General features: G+C 38.3%; 1 pseudogene; it reads right to left on the reverse strand.

Annotated features, from left to right (window-relative positions):
- Positions 1–18396: 18396 nt before the first annotated feature.
- On the reverse strand, positions 18397–20691 carry LOC110667677 (mitogen-activated protein kinase kinase kinase 20-like; annotated as a pseudogene).
- Positions 20692–20931: the final 240 nt, after the last annotated feature.

Consider the following 20931-nt stretch of genomic DNA (forward strand, 5'->3'; position numbering starts at 1 on the left):
ATTCTCATTAACTTGTCTAGTGAGATATCTCCTCCACTAGATGGGGCGAGTTCCTTTCTCTCTGGCTTACCAGTTGGGGAAGAGTTTGAATGAGTACTCATATATACTAGCTAGTCTTTGTTCCTCCCTTTTAGCCTCGGTTATTGGGAGAGTTTGAAATGTCGTGGTGTACAACACGGCATCTATTTGAATTTTGGGTCATGGGTTCAACTGTGTCAATTGTTAGCAACGCCCTTTAAATTATGCATAGTTTAATAAATTGTGATTGAAATAAATAATTTGTTAGTGATTCAAAATATTTTTGTATTTTTTCGGGATTTAAAAGAAATGTAGATAAATAGTTACTATTTGATCAAAATGTTATTCAAATGAATAATTTGCATGAATGAAAATATTGATTTTTGAATGTTATAAGTTTTGAAGAATTTAGAAATTTTAAATTTTTATTTATTATAAATTGTCAAGCATAACTTGTATTAAGTTTTAAATTATTAGTTTGTGCACCACTGAGTTCACCACTCAGCGATAGCTTTATATGCTATCGCAGATGAAAGAAAATATAAAGCAGCTGAGCAAGATTACTAAAAGGCATAGTGAGACTATCTTCGGGTATATCATAGGTATACCCTTGTACTTTAGATTTTGATGTAATTCTGTAATTGTATGTATAAAATTTACTTTGAGCAGTTGTACCAACTCTTTTGTAATATATTTTTGGATTGTAATGAAATACAAATTATTATAAGGTTATCTTGAGATTTTATGTATTTATAAAGTTTTGCACTACTAAATTTTTTATGATCCCATGAATGTAAATATTAATTTTATTACCTTGATGAGAGGTTCAATGTTTAATTTAATTTAAACTGTGTATTGAGTTGCTTATGTTGATTTGTGAAATGAGATTGAATAATGGAGTTGTGATTGAGAAAAAAATTAGGAGTGCCTTTATTTTCAGGTTTTGAAGAACTGTTTTCTCAAAATATAGGCGGCACTCTCTCGAAATTTTTATAAAAATTATAGAGATTTTAAATATCTAAAAATTTGATTTATGTTTGGACTTTAAATAAAGGTTTTTAAAATCTGGAAAAAAAAGTTTTACCTATCAATTTAAAAATGAACGAAAATTATTTTAAAATCCCTAGTAGTATATTTAATGGGTTACCGGTAGGCGAAATACGATAATTTATTAGGTATACTACGGGAGCATGTTACATCTTACGAGGAGTAAGGTGTGACAACCACCCATCTTCCTTTATCTCATACCCATTCTCCTTCCCCTCTTTGATTTGGCCCATAATGGTCATCAACTTCTCATCTAGCGTTTGGGCCTTTTGCACTTGCTGTAGCAAACTAGGCTTCACTTGCAACTTAGCTATAATAGCTCCATCTCGTGCTAATGTCAACCGAGTATTCAAAGCCCTTAATGCCACTAATGACTTTTTACTAAGTGCATCTACCACCACGTTCGCCTTCTCAGGGTGATAGTCAATAACACAATCGTAATCCTTTAAGAACACAATCGTAATCCTTTAAGAACTCAACCCATCTTCTCTGCCTTAGGTTTAGTTCCTTCTGGTTTGATAAATATTTAAGACTTTTATGATCCGTGTAAATATAATACTTTTCACCATATAAGTAATGCCTCCATATCTTCAATGCAAATACAATTGCTGCCAATTCAAGATCATGTGTAGGGTAATTCTTTTCATGTGCTTTTAGCTGCCTTATAGCATAAACAATCACTTTTCCTTCCTGCATAAGAACACACCCAAGCCCATTATGCAAAGCATCACTATAGACCATAAAGTCTCTCCCTGATACTGGTTGTGTCAACACTGGCACTTTAGTAAGCATAGCCTTCAATTTCTCAAAACTGGCTTGGCACTTATCATTCCAGTCAAACTTCACATTCTTATGCAGTAGCTTAGTCAATGGAGTTGATATAAGAGAAAATCCTTTCACAAATCTCCTATAATAGTCTACCAATCTTAAGAAACTTCTGACTTCCGTTGCATTCTTAGGTGGCTTCCATTCCACTATAGCTTCTATCTTCTTGAGATTCATTCTAATCCTATCAGCTGATACTACGTGTCCAAGGAAAAAAATCTCATTCAACTAGAATTCACACTTGGATAACTTAGCATATAGCTTCTTCTCCCTCATGGTCTGCAATACAATTCTCAACTGTTTATCATGCTCATCTCAGTCCTTGGAATACACTAGTACATCATTAATAAAGACTACTATAAACAGATCCAAATAAGGATGAAGATACGATTTATAAGGTCCATGAATGCCACTGATGCATTTGTCAACCTGAATGGCATCACCAAAAATTTATAATGCTCATACCAGGTCCTGAAAGTAGTCTTAGGTACATCCGCCTCCTTTACCCTTAATTGATGATACCTTGATCTGAGATTAATCTTGGAGAACACATGCTCCCTTCAATTGATCAAATAGATCGTCTATCCTGGGCAAAGGATACTTATTCTTTACCGTCACTTTATTCAATTGCCAGCAGTCTATACACAATCTCAATGTCCCATCCTTCTTCTTTATAAACAACACCAGTGCTCCCCATGGTGATATGCTGTATAAACCCCTTATCTAACAGTTCTTGCAACAACTCCTTTAACTTCGTCGGTGCTATCCTATAAGGAGCAATCGATATCAGTACTGTACCCGGCATCACTTCAATTGCAAACTTTACTTCTCTTTCCAGTGGTAAATCAGACAATTCCTCTAGGAACACATCTAGAAAGTCACATACAGTGGTTATATCTTGGAGACTAGACCTAGCCTTTTTGGTATCAACCACATGTGCTAGGTATATTTCACAGCCCTTTCTTATTAGTTTCTTAGCTACCGTGGCCGATATAACATTGGAAAAGTAGCCCGTTCTTTCACCCATAACTATCACTTCTTCATTATGAGCAGTTTTCAAGGTGATCTACTTTAACTCACAATTTACCATTACCTGATGACGCGATAACCAGTCCATTCCCAGTATCATATTAAATTCATGGAGTGGCAGCTCAATCAAGTCGGTCATGAACTCATGTCCCTGAATTCTTAAGGGAAAACCCTTATAGACCTTATTCACTACTACACTATGGCCTAAAGGGTTAGTGACCAGAATATCCTGCTCAGTCTCATCTATCTATACTCCTCTCTCTACAGGCAAAGCAATACAAATATATGAATGTGGGATCCTAGGTCTACCAATGCATGCACAAGCATATTATAGAGAAAGAAAGTACCCCAAATCACGTCAGGCCCATCCTACTCCTCCTAGGCTCTTATAGCATAAGCACGTGCTAGTGCCCTGGCCTCTGGTCTCTCCACTGTCTCGAAAGTAGCTTTCTGTGAACTACCTACTGCCTCTGCCCTACTGGGTCTCTTACCCCTCTAGGCTGCAGGGGTGGATCTCTCAGTCTATGCTAAAGCAGTAGGAGCACTCCCTCGGGGCAATCTCTTTGAAAATGGTCAGTGGCCCCACATCTGAAGCAACTCCCAATCAAACACTAGCACTCTCTTCTGTGTCTCTTATCGTAATGACTACATGCGGCTAGGGCTGCTCCCCTGGCTGCTGTCCCCAGAGAACTAGCCACTAATGCAATTGATCAGCCTCTCCTGGGTATAGTCTGTGATCTCAGCCTTTGTGACTAGCTCTGGCTTTGAGATCCCCTGGGCCTCTTACTAGCTGTGGCTGAGGAGCTAGATTACCCTGGGGCCTCTCTTATACTATCTATCTCTGTGGCTCTACTCACTATCTCTTACCCTATCCATATTCAGAGCCCAGAGCCACCTTTACCATCTGAGAAAAATCTGTAATCCAAAATGCTATAATATGGAGCTTCACACTATCATTCAGCCCCTCCTCAAACCTACGGCATTTGTCTGCCTCAATGGATATAACCTTGTGGGCATAACGGCTCAACTGCACAAACTTCCGCTCATACTCTGATATCGTCAGTTGTCTTTGCCTCAAAGCAATGAACTCCCTCCTCCTGGCCTCTAGATATATGTGGCTGATGTACTTTTTCCTAAACTCAGCAAAAAAGTACTCCCACGTCACCGCCGTAGGCTATACTACCCTGAACACTGTGTCCCACCACTGGTAGACATCCTCCTAAAGAAGGGAGACTAAACCCTCTAAACTTTGCTATGAAGTGCAGTGTAGCTACTGGAGAACCTGCTTTATCCTCTCCAGCCAATGCTCGGCGGCAGTCGGATCATCATCTGTCTTACCCTTAAAGTCAACAGCCCCATACTTCCTTAACTTCTCCAAGTGGGACCTCTATGGTGATCAAGCTCGTGGAATAGCTCTGGTGAATTAATGAAGCATCTCGATCATCTACTCAAGAAAGATTTGCTGAGCCCGGCCTACTGCTATTTGGGTTGTTGCCTCTCTCCAGCCTCCACTAGAACTGGCAAGAGTATGGCTCTCTACCTCCTCATCCACCAGCTAAGGGAATTCAGGCTTAATGGGGTCATACTCCATATTAACCTATAATAAACAGGAGAACAGATCTGTATTAGTGTCACCTCGACTCTTAATGAATTCAATGCATGACATGCACTCTATATCCTTCTACCGATCTAGGTCTAGGAACGCCTAAACCTTGCTCTGATACCACTAAAGGTAATACCTCCTTACCCGATTTACAGTGTAGCTGAGCAAAGGAATGTCACATTCTGTGCCAAAGTACCTAATATTATCTTATTCAAATGATGATTAATTTAATTCTATCATAATTTAATCAATGAAATTTTAAATGGAAACTGTAAGAGTTTCCCTGTATTTTAATATTTTACCTGTTAAAGAATTGTCTTGTTTCAAAATTATCCATATTGGTAAATCTCAAATATATAACAATTCCAAAATCATAACTCATATTTTCTTATCTATTCACATCCATTTCTATACATAAATTTTCCTTCATTACATTCATTTACAAATATGCACATTTATCATACATTTCAAAACTTAATTACAAACTTTGTGTTTAATTATAATGCACATGATCATGTACTATTGTAGGCCAATGATCTCTACCAGAAATATGCGGAGGTGACAATGACCACTACTGCAGATCAGTCCAAAATCCCTGGCCAAAGTCTACTGTGTCCTATCACCTGGACCTACACGAGGAGAAACCATCGCGCTAAGCATTTTTATTTAGTGGTGCACTAACATAATAAAAGTCCAATATACAAACAAAAATAAATTTTCATGCTTGTATGAAATAAGGAAAAATGTACATTTAAATATTCATAAATCATTTAAAAAGAATATAGAATTTATAACATCAAAATTTTGTAGTCATGTCATTTGTTTAACTATGTAACCATTTTGGATACCTTTCACAATATTTTTCTCTCGTCTTCTCATATTTTCATTTTTTTCATGATCTTTGAAATTATTTATTTTCATAGGATCTTTCATTTTCTTTACTTCGATATTGAAATTTCTTAATTTATTTCAGTGCCCAAAGTAACCTTTAATAAAATTGTTTAGACTAGATATGCGGGTTTTATTAGAGCTGGACATTCGGTGCCTCGGGCTGTTATACCGTCAGACACATCGGTGCCTGTCGGGTATGCAATATAATTGGACCTAAAAGCCATGGGAATAATCATATCAAACACTTGGTGCCTGCCAATGATTATTTAAAGAAATCATGAATAAGGGATAACCATATCGGATACTCGGTGCCTATCAATGGTATCCGGGCATAGAAGCCATGGGCAGTACTGCGAATCTCATCCCTTCTTGGCATGTCAATCTATCCAGCCCTTGCACTATTGTCTAGGCATACTTGGGCTAATTTATTATTATTAACAATTCAAGGTTCTTATTATTTCATCATTTTGTCATCACCTCATTCATCATGGGAACATAGGTCCCAAACATAATTTCACATGACATTCATGCTTAACATACCATTGGCATTAATCACAATTTACATTTTAAAAAATTATACTTATATTTCATAAATTTCAGATTTGGTACCTCAAATTCCTTAATAAATTTGGCTAAGCTATAGCAAGAATTAGGCCATATTTTCTTCATGAAAAATGTAGATCTATGTCTTATGTTTATTTTGGCTTTGGAATCATTTAATTTTTATTTGTATAGCTTGACTTATGGCCATTTTACCAAAACTGTTCCGGTGACCAAATCTCAATTTTCAAGTCACTTCCAGAATCCAAGCAGATTTCTGGACTCATTTTATCATGCAAACTTGGATAGGTTACAGTCATAATTTAGCATCTTGGTCTCCATATAAATTATTCCTCTATGTCTTAGCTTTCCAACAAGGTACAATTCACCTCATTTGAAATTATATACAATAAGTTATGGCCAAGTAAATAGGATAGGTTCAGGTGAACTACTTACTAATTACAGGACAGGTTCTAGGCAGTTTTTGGAGCCCAGATTTGAACAAGTTGCAATTAGAATTTATCATTTTGTTCTTCATGAAAGTTATTTCTTTATATCTTAGCTTTTTAAAAAATCAAGAATCACCTAATTTGGAGTTTCACAGAGTGTGTAATATTCATTTTAATCTAGACTATTCAAGGTGCCCTGCTCCTAGGTTTCGGGTTTTGTGACTCAATTTCTAGCAATTATTCAAAGTATCTACACATAGAATTAGAGCAACTTGTCTCCATAAAAATTTTAGTGTACTGTCTTATCTTTAATTTGCCATTGGTTTCACATCAATTGGAATTATGTAGTTCAAGTTATGAGCATTTAATCCCACTAAACTTAAGCTGTCCAGATTCACACTTAATGCACAATACACATTTCATTTAATTTCTTCACCATATCATTAATGTTTCTCAATAAATACACATCAAATAATCATAATATAAACATAATAGCATTAAATAGGCTTCATACAATGAAAACATTAATTGTATAAAAATCCTAACTTAATTAGTAATAACTTTAAAAATTCATGAAATTTCTTAGCACTAACCTTGATTACAAGTCCTAATCAACATCAATCAACCTTCAATTCAGTAAAACCTTGACTCTCCTTCTTGTTCTCCCCCAAACCAAAATCATTTCCTTCAATAACATCCATAATTTCAATCAATATTCATAGAAATCTCCACAATCAAACTTGAATTCTATTAAATCACAACTAACTAAGCATAAATCATAACTTACCTAAATTGGTCAACAATTCTTCTTCACTAATCCAAATTCCTTAGAATCCTTATTTGCTTTTTTCAAATCAAGTCTTGATACAATGTTTTCTCTTAATTTCCTATAAAATTTATGAAGGAATTTATGTGTTTTAGAGCTTGGAAGATGAAGCTCTAATGGAGGAATAGAGAGAGAGAGAGAGCGAGACGACAAAGGAAAGAAGAAGAAGAAGATGATGAAAATGAGGTTGTCACGACCCAACCTATGGGCCGGACCGGCACTAGGACCTGGGCCAGCTTAAAGCCCCCGAGGCCCGTAGTAAGCCTAACTGTTCATTAACCCAACTCTAAGGCCCATTGGGCCCAAATTCAAGAAAACAAACGGACAGAGTCCGGCCATAAAATGGACTTTCCAACGGGGAGTTTTCGACTCACCCGACCTGTAAACACAATAAACAATCCATTGGGGAGCTCAGCTCACCCTCCACATACTCATCAACATAATAATAACTGGGAGCTCAGCTCCCTCATCCAATCCATCAAAACAGACTTAAAATATTAAGTTTACAGGTCCAACATGATAATAATATTACAGACCAAATTCAAATAATTACTGCTAACACATGCGGAAATTCTAGGAGTAACTAAAATTACACAAATATTAATAAACAACCTGCGAAGTAGAAAAGCAGGTTAACCCTGAACAAAATATCCTCCTGTGGCCTGTAAAAATTTTTGAACAGGAGTGAGCGTTCGACTCAGAGAGTAAAATATCAATTTTAACCATAATCTCTATAACTAATCAGAACTAATGCACCTGTGGAGTGAAATGCAACATCAACATCATATTCACATCATAGCATCAAAAGGTAATTTGGAGCACTCACGCACTCGTAGCATCAATCATAATATATTGGGAGCCGATCCTATACACTCTCTTAAATCCAACTTTGGTGCGTGAAGAACTCAAGCGGACTTTCGCTTAATAAACCAAATCGAGGGTCCCGAAGAACTCAAGCCGTGACTACCCCTCGAAGGAACGGGTCCCCGAAGAACTCAAGCCGTGACTACCCGCCCTATCCATAGTCCACACCACATCACACGTACGCCAACGCACGCACACTTCTCCACATTACCACAGCAACACTCATGGCACATTAACAGTTATGAATGCAACATAAATCGTGCCTAGAGTTTAACTACATAAATATATGCATATAAGTGATGCATGGGCATCGAACATATAATAATATCGAAATTACAATTAAAATTAATATTTTACTCACAAACTTGACGACAAATTACTGTGGCGGCTGGGCGGAGGAAGAAGGCTGTCCCGGCTCACCTGACAATTACATTACATCTATTTAATAAATTTGACTCAATACAAACAAAGAAAAATATCAAGTACGTCCTAAGTCGTTAGAAAATCGTGAGTCTCTCCTATACCTAGGACCTACCCAACCCGCAAAGGGCTAAAAACGCACTTCTATACTCGCAATCCATACATCAGCTCAATCATATCACACAGCCCTCCCGGGCCCATCAAATCAATCATCCATCACAATACGAAAATTTCAATTTAGTCCTTATTATTGATCATTTTTGCAAAAGCGCCCAAATAAGCTCTAAAAATTATAAAACTTTGCCCATGGTCCTTAGCAATATTACTAAGCTATTGCAAAAAGAATCGTAATTTTCTAAGCTACCACGAATATTTTATGGATTTTTAATCCTATTTAAGCACTAGAAAATTACGTAAAAACAAGGTTCGGGTTTACCTTTGCCGATTCCGACTTCGGGAACGCGCTCGGGGCGTCTGACAATGGGGGGCTAGCCAAAACCTCGGCCCAATTCGGAGACTTTTACGTAACAGTGCATGCGGCGAAATTTGCGAACTTCGATCAATCGCCGAATTTCCGCGAATCGAGAATACCTACACGAAGCCCATAACACGGGGGTTAGTACGTAAATTTTTTCAGAATTTTCTAAGCTCATTTAATGCTCGAAAATACACTGCGAAGTTCCGTGGGACCCATCGAAAAACGGTGTCGGAAAAATTTGAAATTTATGTCGTTGCGAAGCTCTCGACGAATGGAGCGTGCTGGTGGCCTCGGTTTTCTCGTGGGATTCACGGTTTTCGAGAAATCTAGCCCGAAATTCGAAATGGGCTAAAATCTTTCCGAGCTAAAATCGGACAATCCGCTCGATGGATTTCGGCGTTCTTGGTGTCTATGGAAAGCTCTCGCCGAGTAGATGATTTTGGACACAAGACCCGGTCCAATTGGTGGCCGGATTTGGCCGGAAGTCGCAGGGGCGTTCAAGCGGGATTTTCGGCGGCCGGCTGGGCTAGGCGGAGAGGAGAGAGAAACGAGAGAGAAAAGAGAGAGGGACGGGAGAAGAAAAAGGAAGAAAAAGGTCGGTCCGATTAGACCGGTACGATTCGGTCCGGTCGATTCGTCGATTCAGATACAAATTTTTGAATTTTTACTCTGCCTCAGGACCGAAAACGAGGTCCAAAAATTCCGAAAAAATTTCATAAAACTCAGAAAAATACGTAGACTCCAAATATATTTTTAGTTTTGCCACGTGGTCTTTAAATTAATTTTTAAAAATCATCAAAGTTTATATTTTTCGAAAAATCGAACCCGATTTTTAAAATCCGAAAAATCTCAAAAAAATTCCTAAAATTTAAATAAAATTAAAATATCAAATTACTCATAATTAATAAAATTTTGGGGTGTTACATTCTTCCCCCCTTACAGAAAATTCGTCCTCGAATTTTACACAAGGCAGAATAAAGCACATGACTATACATTGAACAAATAGGGGTACTTGCTACGCATGTCCCGTTCTGACTCCCAGGTGCACTCTTCCACTGACTGACTCCTCCACAAAACCTTAACCATAGGGATCTGTTTGGATCTTAGCTGTCTCACTTGGTAGTCCACTATGGCTCTGTTTGCTCCTCAAATGTCAAATTTTCTTTTAGCTCTATCACATCCATGAGAAGTATCAGGAATGTATTTCCTGAGCATGGAGATGTGAAACACGGGGTGAACGTGAGAAAGGTTGGGTGGTAGCTCCAACCGGTAGGCAACTGCTCCAACTCTATCAGTAACCTCAAAAGGTCCGATATACCGAGGTGCCAACTTGCCCTTCTTTCCGAATCTCATGACTCCCTTCATTGGAGATACCTTCAGGAATACATAGTCGCCCACTGCAAACTCCACATCCCTCCGTCTGGGGTCTGCATAACTCTTGTCCTCGATCGTTCTCGATTAAAGGAACTACCTCAAGTGTCTTGCACTAGGTCTACATCATGCACCCTTGCTTCCCCATTTCTGTCCAACACGAGGAGACCTACACTTTCTTCCATATAGTGCCTCATAGGGTACCATCCTATCTGGAGTGATAATCGTTGTTGTAGGCAAACTCCACCAAAGCTAGCTCATCCCATTGACCTCCAAAATCCAAAACACTCATGCGAAGCATGTCTTCCGATGTTTGGATCGTCCTTCTTTCGAGGGTGGAAAGCCTTGAAGTTCAGCGTGTGCCAAGTGCCTCCTGCAACTTTCTCCAAGCGAGAAGTGAATCGGGGCCCTCTGCCGGATATTATGGAAGCCGGAACTCCATGCAATCGACTATTTCTCGAATGTAGAGCCGCATCTTGTGCCACAGAATATGTAGTCTTCACGGGTAAGAAGTGAGTGATTTGGTCAAGCGGTCTACAATTACCCATATCGAATCATATCCTCGCGTGGTACGAGGCAACCTACCACAAAATCCATAGTGATCATTTCCCACTTTCATTACGGGATAGGAGCTCTTGCGGCTTCCCGACGGTCTCGTGTTCAAACTTCACCTTCGACAAGTCAAGCACTTGGACACAAAGTCCGCAATGTCTCTCTTCATGCCATTCCACCAATAGCTATCTTTCACATCATGGTACATCTTGGTGGAACACGGTGGACTGTATAGTGTGCCTCTCGCATGATTTCATTCTGAGGTTGTCCACATCGGGCACACATATCCTAGAACCTTGCACTAGGGCGCCATCATTGGCAAACCCAAACTCACCACCTTCACCTTCTTTGTACTCTTTCTATGATCTTCATCAATTGTTGGTCTGGAAACTCTAACTCTGTCCCTCAAGTCCGGCCTCACCGAAAAGTGAGCCAACAATACCCCTCATCTGAAAGATCTAGGATTAAACCTTGATCCATCAACTCATGTACCTCTGAATCAATGGTCTCTTCTCTCGAAATGTGCGCCAAAAGATTTTCTCGCTCAAGGCATCTGCTACAACATTGGCCTTCCCGTGGTGGTACCGATGGTGCAATCATAGTCTTTGTAAGCTCCATCCATCTCCTCTGTCTCAAGTTTAAGTCCTCTGTTGGAAGATGTACTTTAAACTCTTGTGGTCGGTGTATATCTCGCACACTTCGCCATACAGTAGTGTCTCCAGATTTTCTGCAAAGATTACACGCCATTTCCAAATCATGGGTGGGGTAGTTACGCTCATGCCTCTTGTTTGCCTTGAAGCATAAGCCACTACCTTTCCATTACGCATCAAAACACACCCTAGGCCAACTCGAGGCGTCACAATACACGGTGTATCCTTCACCATTCACAGTAGTGTCAACACGGGGCGGTGGTTAGACACTCCTTAAGCTTCGAAACTCACCTCACGGTCATCTGTCCAAATGAATGGAACATTCTTCTGGTCAACTTAGTTAAGGGAGCCGCTATCACGAGAAATCTTGTACAAAACGCCTATAGTAGCGGCTAAACCAGAAAACTTCGCACCTCGGTGGTTGTAGGCCTAAGCCAATCGATTCTGACTTTAATTTTCTTGGGATCCACTTGAATACCGTCTCTAGAAACCACGTGTCCCAAGAATGAGATGCTTTCTAGCCAAAATTCACATTTCGAAAATTTGGCGTATAGCTGGTGCTCCCTCAAAGTCTGCAACACCATTCTCAAGTGCCACACGTGTTCTTCCTCGGTCCGAGAGTATACCAGAATGTCATCTATGAATACGATGACAAAACGGTCCAAAAATGGCTTGAACACCCTGTTCATCAAGTCCATGAAGGCTGCTGGTGCATTAGTGAGTCCAAAAGACATCACCAAGAACTCATAATGACCATATCTTGTCCTGAAAGCCGTTTTGGACATGTCCTCATTCCTGATTCTCAATTGATGGTAGCCTGACCGCAGGTCTATCTTGGAAAAGAATCTAGCTCCTTGGAGCTGATCAAACAAATCATCGATTCGAGGAAGTGGATACTTGTTCTTCACAGTGACCTTGTTCAGCTGTCTGTAGTCGATACACAACCTCAATGACCCATCCTTCTTTCTCACAAATAAAACAGGAGTGCCCCAAGGTGAATTGCTCGGACGTATAAAACCCTTGTCCAAAAGCTCATGTAGTTGCTCCTTCAGCTCTTTCAATTCTGCTGGTGCCATCCTGTAAGGTGGCATCGATATGGGGTTTGTACCCGGCACAACATCAATGCAAAACTCTATTTCCCTTCCTGGTGGCAACCCTGGAAGCTCCTCAGGAAAGACATCCATGAATTCTCTGACAACAGGAACATTTTCCATGCTGACATATTCTACAGATGTATCTCTCACCAATGCCAAATACCCTTGGCATCCACGCCTCAACATTTTTCTGGCACTAATCGCTGACACCAAATTATATGGAGCCACGCTCCTGTCACCATCAAAGCTAAACTCTTCCACACCAGGTATGTGGAAGTATACCTTTGTTCTGCAGTCTAAGGTGGCATAATGAGTTGCCAACCATCCATCCCGAGGATTACATCGAAATCCATTCGGTAGAGGAACCAAGTCTGTGGGAGGATCTTTCCATCCACTACCACCGGGCTACCGGAAATACCATGTCTACATCTATGTTGTCACTAAGTGGGGTAGCCGATAAAGGGCATTCTAAAGTTGTAGGGTTTCTACCCAACCTCATGGCAAACACAGGGAGACAAATGAGTGCGTAGCACCGGATCTATCAAAACACGAGCCTCATAAGAATGCAGAAGAATACGCCACAATCGCATTTGAAGCTTGAGCATCACGGAGGGTCGTGGTGAAAACCCGAGCTTGACCCCTACGAGTGGCGTAACCACGACATCGACTTCTACCTCTCGACCGCCTCCAAATCCACGCCCCTTGTCCTCGGCTGCCATGTTGGAAGCGCCGGATACAACGAGGAACATTCGCAATGAACCCTGTGACCCCATCCGTGGCTCGTGAACATGGGGCATTCTCTAGCAAAGTGACCGGTTGGCCACACAAGCATACTCGATCCCATCAAACAAGGTCTGAATGTCCTCTTCCACACTGTGCACAAGGTGCCAAGGAGGATCTGAGGTGACGGATCCGTACATCCTCGTGGTTTGTGTCTAAAACCACTTTTCTTGTTCCTACTCTTTCCTCTGTAATTACTCGCCACCACTATCCGGAGTACCCATGGAAGGGACACCTGAGGAACCCTCTGCTCTGTTTTTCTTTGCTCTTCCGCTGTCATCTACAGCATAACTGATCTCAATCTGTCTAGCTCGGTCAACCACCACATCAAAAGACTGATCAGACATCATGGCCAGGTTTGCATATCTCCTGTCAAGCCCCTTTAGGAATCTTTTCACCTTCATAGTCTCTGTAGATACTGCTGTAGGGGCATATCTGCTCAATTCAGCATATTCATCTCTGGACACTGCCATTCTGTCTTAAGGCCTCAAAGGCCCACCGCTTCGATCTCTAAAACTTTACGCACAAACCGGTTGATAAAAAGTTCCACAAACTGAGCCCATGTCAAACCCTCCATCCGGGGTAACACGTAGTCATTCATCCATTGCCTAGGCATGGGCCCCATGACGTGCTGCATACACTCTATCAATCTTCTATCAGTCAACTGTCATTATTTCTGCACATGCGAGAATCCAAAAACCGATATGCATCGTCGACACATCATAGGTACGTGCACCAACTTCTTGAAATTTATGATCTGTTTGTAAGATTCCTCTCTTGGTGCGGTGGGCTATGGAGGGTGGACCATATCTGCGCCATCATGTCGATGGTTCTCTTAGAGTAGCGCCATGGGGTCCATAGGACCTGTGCCATGAAAGACTGTTCTGAGCGTGGGTAGCTGCTCTTCTACTTGGCGGCTCTAGGCCTCTACCATGCCTCCTCGGGCGGCGCCTCATCTGTCGACACCTCGTCGGGCACATCCGCTCTGTGCGATGGCGGCTCTCCTGTTTCTCGCATTTTCTGAAATTCAGCATTAGCCTACAAAATTCAAAACTGCACATTACACAGCTCTATAGACTCATATTTATACATAACATATGGAGCAGAAACTAGAAGCAAAGATGACAATGCAAGACGAATGTTGACCCTATATTTCCACAGGTGACTCCTATTGGACTTTTCCCAACACTTTAGACAACATTCCCTAAGAATCTGGAGCCTAAGCTCTGATACCACATTTGTCACGACCCAACCTATGGGCCGGACCGGCACTAGGACACAGGCGACTTAAAGCCCCGAGGCCAGTAGTAAGCCTAACTGTTCATTAACCCAACTCTAAGGCCCATTGGGCCCAAATTCAAGAAAACAAACGGACAGAGTCCGGCCATAAAATGGACTTTCCAACGGGGAGTTTTCGACTCACCCGACCTGTAAACACAATAAACAATCCATTGGGGAGCTCAGCTCACCCTCCACATACTCATCAACATAATAATAAATGGGAGCTCAGCTCCCTCATCCAATCCATCAAAACAGACTTAAAATATTAAGTTTACAGGTCCAACATGATAATAATATTACAGACCAAATTCAAATAATTACTGCTAACACATGCGAAAATTCTAGGAGTAACTAAAATTACACAAATATTAATAAACAACCTGCGAAGTAGAAAAGCAGGTTAACCCTGAACAAAATATCCTCCTGTGGCCTGTAAAAATTTTTGAACAGGAGTGAGCGTTCGACTCAGAGAGTAAAATATCAATTTTAACCATAATCTCTATAACTAACTGTAACTAATGCACCCTGTGGAGTGAAATGCAACATCAACATCATATTCACATCATAGCATCAAAAAGGTAATTTGGAGCACTCACGCACCCTGTAGCATCAATCATAATATATTGGGAGCTGATCCCCTATACAGCTCTCTTAAATCCAACCTGGTGCCAGCGAAGAACTCAAGCCGGACTTTCGCTTAATAAACCAAATCGAGGGTCCCAGCGAAGAACTCAAGCCGTGACTACCCCTCGAAGGAACGGGTCCCAGCGAAGAACTCAAGCCGTGACTACCCCGTCCTATCCATAGTCCACACCACATCAAACGCACGCCAACGCACGCGCTGCTGCTTCAAATTACCAAACACTCATGGCACATTATGATTATGAATGCAACATAAATCGTGCCTAGAGTTTAACTACATAAATATATGCATATAAGTGATGCATGGGCATGCTGAACATATAATAATATCGAAATTACAATTAAAATTAATATTTTACTCACAAACTTGACGACAATTTACTGTGGCGGCTGGGCGGAGGAAGAAGGCTGTCCCGGCTCACCTAACAATTACATTACATCTATTTAATAAATTTGACTCAATACAAACAAAGAAAAATATCAAGTACGTCCTAAGTCGTGCGAAAATCGTGAGTCTCCCTATACCTAGGACCTACTCAACTGCAAAAGGGCTAAAAACGCACTTCTATACTGCAATCCATACATCAACAGTTCAATCATATCACACAGCCCCTGGGCCCATCAAATCAATCATCCATCACAATACGCAAAATTTCAATTTAGTCCTTATTATTGATCATTTTTGCAAAAGCGCCCAAACAAGCTCTAAAAATTATAAAACTTTGCCCATGGTCCTTAGCAATATTACTAAGCTATTGCAAAAAGAATCGTAATTTTCTAAGCTACCACGAATATTTTATAGATTTTTAATCCTATTTAAGCACTAGAAAATTACGTAAAAACAAGGTTCGGGTTTACCTTTGCCGATTCCGACTTCGGGAACGCGCTCGGGGCATCTGACAATGGGGGGCTAGCCAAAACCTCGGCCCAATTCGGAGACTTTTCCGAAATTTGCGAACTCGATCAATCGCCGAATTTCGCGAATCGAGAATACCTACACGAAGCCCATAACACGGGGGTTAGTACATAAATTTTTTCAGAATTTTCTAAGCTCATTTAATACTCGAAAATACACTGCGAAGTTCCGTGAGACCCACCGAAAAATGGTGTCGGAAAAATTCGAAATTTATGTCGTTGCGAAGCTCTCGACGAATGGAGCGTGCTGGTGGCCTCGGTTTTCTCGTGGGATTCACGGTTTTCGAGAAATTTAGCCCGAAAGTCGAAATGGGCTAAAATCTTCCCGAGCTAAAATCGGACAATCCGCTCGATGGATTTCGGCGTTCTTGGTGTCTATGGAAAGCTCTCGCCGAGTAGATGATTTTGGACATAAGACCCGGTCCAATTGGTGGCCGGATCGGCCGGTTGGCGGGAAGTCAGCGCGCGCAGGCGTTCAAGCGCTATTTTCCGGCCGTTTGGCCGGCTGGCTGGCCGGCGTAGCGAGAGAGAGAAACGAGAGAGAAAAGAGAGAGGGACGACGCGCGCGGGAGAAGAAAAAGGAAGAAGGAAAAGGGCCGGTCCGATTCGACCGGTCCGATCCGGTCCGTTTCGATTCGGCCGGTTTGATTCAGGATACAAAATTTTGAATTTTTACTCTGCCTCGGGACCGAAAACGAGGTCCAAAAATTCCGAAAAAATTTCATAAAACTCAGAAAAATACGTAGACTCCAAATATATTTTTAGTTTTGCCACGTGGTCTTTAAATTAATTTTTAAAAATCATCAAAGTTTATATTTTTCGGAAAATCGAACCCGATTTTTAAAATCCGAAAAATCTCAAAAAAATTCCTAAAATTTAAATAAAATTAAAATATCAAATTACTCATAATTAATAAAATTTTGGGGTGTTACAGAGGTGATGGTGATGATGAGGTGTTTAAAGGATGTGTCATTATAATTAATATTTTTGTCTTATTTGTTAGGTAAATATCTAAATAATATAATTTTAATTTTAATTTTAATTTTAATTTTAATTTTAATTATTAAAGTCTAATTCTAATTATAAATATTCTAATTATTTTATACTCCTTTTGGTTAATTAAGTTCCATTCCAATACATCAATCTCACTTACGTTAATTGACATTTCGGTCAAAAGTAAACTATTTAAGTGAATTGACCAAAATGCATTTCATCGAGTTATAGTCCATCTTTTTCAATAATACCGATTAAGTCCATAACCCGATGGTCACTTTGGTTTTTGTTCTGTTTATCTTAATTAATTTTCATCTTATTTTTAATTCTCGAGCTGACTTTAAATAATACTATTTATAGAATAAAAATAGTACTATTCAAAGCTTGGAATACTCGGGATGTTACAATTAAAATATTATATATAAAATACCATAAATATGGTATGGAAATATGAATATTTTGATTTTATAAATTAAAAGTTATTATTTAATAAAGTTATTTTCAAAATAGTTTTAATTTTTTTTGTATCTTTTTAATAAAATTATTATAGTTCATTTAAAATATAGATTGTAAGATAAAAAAGCATATGTTTTATTACTTTACTTTTATTTTAATGCAATAATAATTTTAGAACTAACAATTTTTTATAAATATGCTTTAATTTTAGTATTTTTGTAAATAATAAAAATAATGAAGGCCATTTTTTAAAATCATAATGTTCTCCTCTTCCCACTTTTTAATTATTTTTTTTAACTTTTTGCTATTATAGCCAATTCTTTAATTTTTGAAAATTTTAACTTAATTTTAAATATTTATTATTTTAATGAGTAATTAAAATTGAAATAAACCAAGAATAAAAATTATGATATGTCAATTGACTGAAAGAGAAATCAATAGCCAAAATTAAATGATGTTTTGGGATATATATATATATATATATATATATTGATAAACCAAGATTTTATTTGTTAATAATAACAAATCCATGAAAAATTTAACAAATCAAGTCATTTTAAAATTTGTATAAGATAACCCAAAAACCCAACCTAAACTTGAAATATTAATTGAAAAAGCCTAGAATACCTCATGAATACATTGCAAAAATATCTTTGTTAATCATGGCAGGGATTAGAGTACTACTTCCTTTGACCACTGATTTTGTGAATTCAAGGATCTTGTAAAATACCGAACTTCTCATCTAGCAAAGAAGAGGAAGAACCCTCTTTAGATGAAGAGCTCTGGTCTTCATAATAGCTCAAAGCATAAAATTCCTTATTAATATCAGAAAATGTGACAATAGAGTTCATGTGCCCCTCATCCAAAATCTCCCCAAATTCATTGCCTTTTGCGTTATCTAATCCTGACACAAAAGGATGATCCAATAACATCTCAGTGGTGAATCTAAAATTAAGATTCTTCACCAGACAAGCTTTCAAGAAATCCTTGCCATCCTTCGAAATCTTAGGGGGAATTTTAGGCAATTCATACCTATCACCAATCTTTTTCAGAAGTTGCTCAATGGTCATATTAGGTTTGATATCCCAAACTGACCTCCCAATGAACGTCTTGAAAACTATGCATCCAATAGCCCAAATATCTGAAGGAGGCTTCTGAATATGATCAACCACAATCTCTGGTGCCATATATGAAGTAGCCTCTCCCAAGTAAGAAAACAACTTCCTCTTTTTGCTCTTTTCAATTTTCTTGGCCAACATAAAATCCCCTATCTTAGACACAAATTTAGCACTCTCAGAGGACACAAGAAGCACATTCTCTAGCTTAAAATCGCAATGCACATAACCATGGCGATGAATATAAGCAATGCCTTGTAGAATAGACCTTGTGTATCCTGCGCATCCGACTTAAGCAACCCATGACCACCAGATTTCTTTATAAGACCAGCCAGGGTTCCTCCACAAGCATACTCCAACAAAAGGTTGGTTGTAAACAATCTCCCCATCCTTGTTGGTGGTAATTTCTTCACCATAACACTCTAGAATGAATTGACAGCCATAAAGATGATTGAAGACCTCTTTCTCCTCCTGAAGTGAACTTGATACAGAGATGTTCGCTAATTTCACTGCCATAATTGGGGGATAAATTCTATTTCTTGATTTAGGTTTCTTCATATTGGCCAAATAAACATACCCAAAAACTCCTTTGCCAATCAAATGCCCTCTCCACCAAGCCACTCCATGATTATACAAGCTCTCTTCTCCTCCTTGTACTTGCTCAGCCATAGCTTTCTTTTCATCGCTTCTACTTTGTAGGACTGATCATTATTTGATTTGAACAGAATAAACTGAACCGAATCACCTTAATTCGGTAATTCGATTCAGTTTTTAAGATAATTTGATTTAGATTGGTTCGGTTTTTTATTTTAAAATTTTCTATTGTTTCTGTTCAGTTCGATTTTGGAGAGAAAAAAATCGGTTGAACTGAACCGAACTGAATTACTTTATTGATTTTTAAATTGATTTATTTTTATAGGAAATTTATGAAATATATGTAATTATATATATATAAAATATTTAATTTCATTGATTAATGGTTATTAGGTTCAAACCAATGTCAAAATCAGACTAAATATCTTGAAAATCAAATCTAAATTAAAAAATCCATCCAAACTCAAAAACTGATCGGCTCAAACCTAACCGAACTGAATAGAGCGGTTAGGTTCAATTTGATTTTTTATTCATTTCGGTTCGATTCGATTTCTAAAATATAATAATTCAATTAATTCAGTTTTAATGATTCGGTTCTGTTCGGTTCGGTTCGATTCGATTCGGTTTAAACTAGATACTCAGCCTTACTACTTTGTTTTCTCGTTTTTTATCAAAGAAAATGAACTTGCAACGTTCAAGAATATGCATCCAAAAAGACGAGAGTTTTACTTGGCCTATATATATTGATATTACTTCAAGTGCAAATTTGTTTCTCTTAGTTGTACTTGGATTACCAGCTACTGTACTGGCCGTTGATTCAAGTCAGAGAACAAGAGATTTCCTAGTACAACCAGATGATGCGCGTGTGTGTGTGTTTTTTTTTAATATTTTTTTAATTATTTATAAATATCCTTAAACTAAAATTAAATATTAAATTAATTTTTATAGTTTTGAAAAAATTACTCATTACAAAAGCTCTTAGATTATTAAATTAAAAGACTTTAGTAAAAACAGTTTAGAAGAGACTGAGAAAAACAGTTTAATTAATATTTCTTGCAATTTTTATTTTTAAAAAACTTAAATATTAATCCTTCAACGTAATATTTCGAATGGGCTCAAATGAAATCTTATAACTTTTTAATTAAATTATATTTTCTTTGAAAAAATAAAAATTTATTTTAATATATAAATTTATCTATAAATTTTTCTTTACTTACAAATTACGGCAATGTTTTTCAAAAACTATAGTGCCATTCATTTTGAAAAGTCGTGGCATTTGTATAATGCGTTTTTTTAATCAAAATATTAAATCTATTAAAATTGGAATATATATATATATATATATATTAATTAATATGTTGGCAAATATTAATATTTTATTCTTGTGGTTTCATCATTGCATGAAATATATATGAACATAGATATACTTGCAGCTTGTCAACCATCAGCAACTATATTTTTGCCAACATAATATTTAAGTATAATTTTTTTCTCTCGT

Source organism: Hevea brasiliensis, chromosome 8 (genome assembly GCF_030052815.1).
Source record: "Hevea brasiliensis isolate MT/VB/25A 57/8 chromosome 8, ASM3005281v1, whole genome shotgun sequence".
In the NCBI taxonomy this organism is placed as follows: domain Eukaryota; kingdom Viridiplantae; phylum Streptophyta; class Magnoliopsida; order Malpighiales; family Euphorbiaceae; genus Hevea; species Hevea brasiliensis.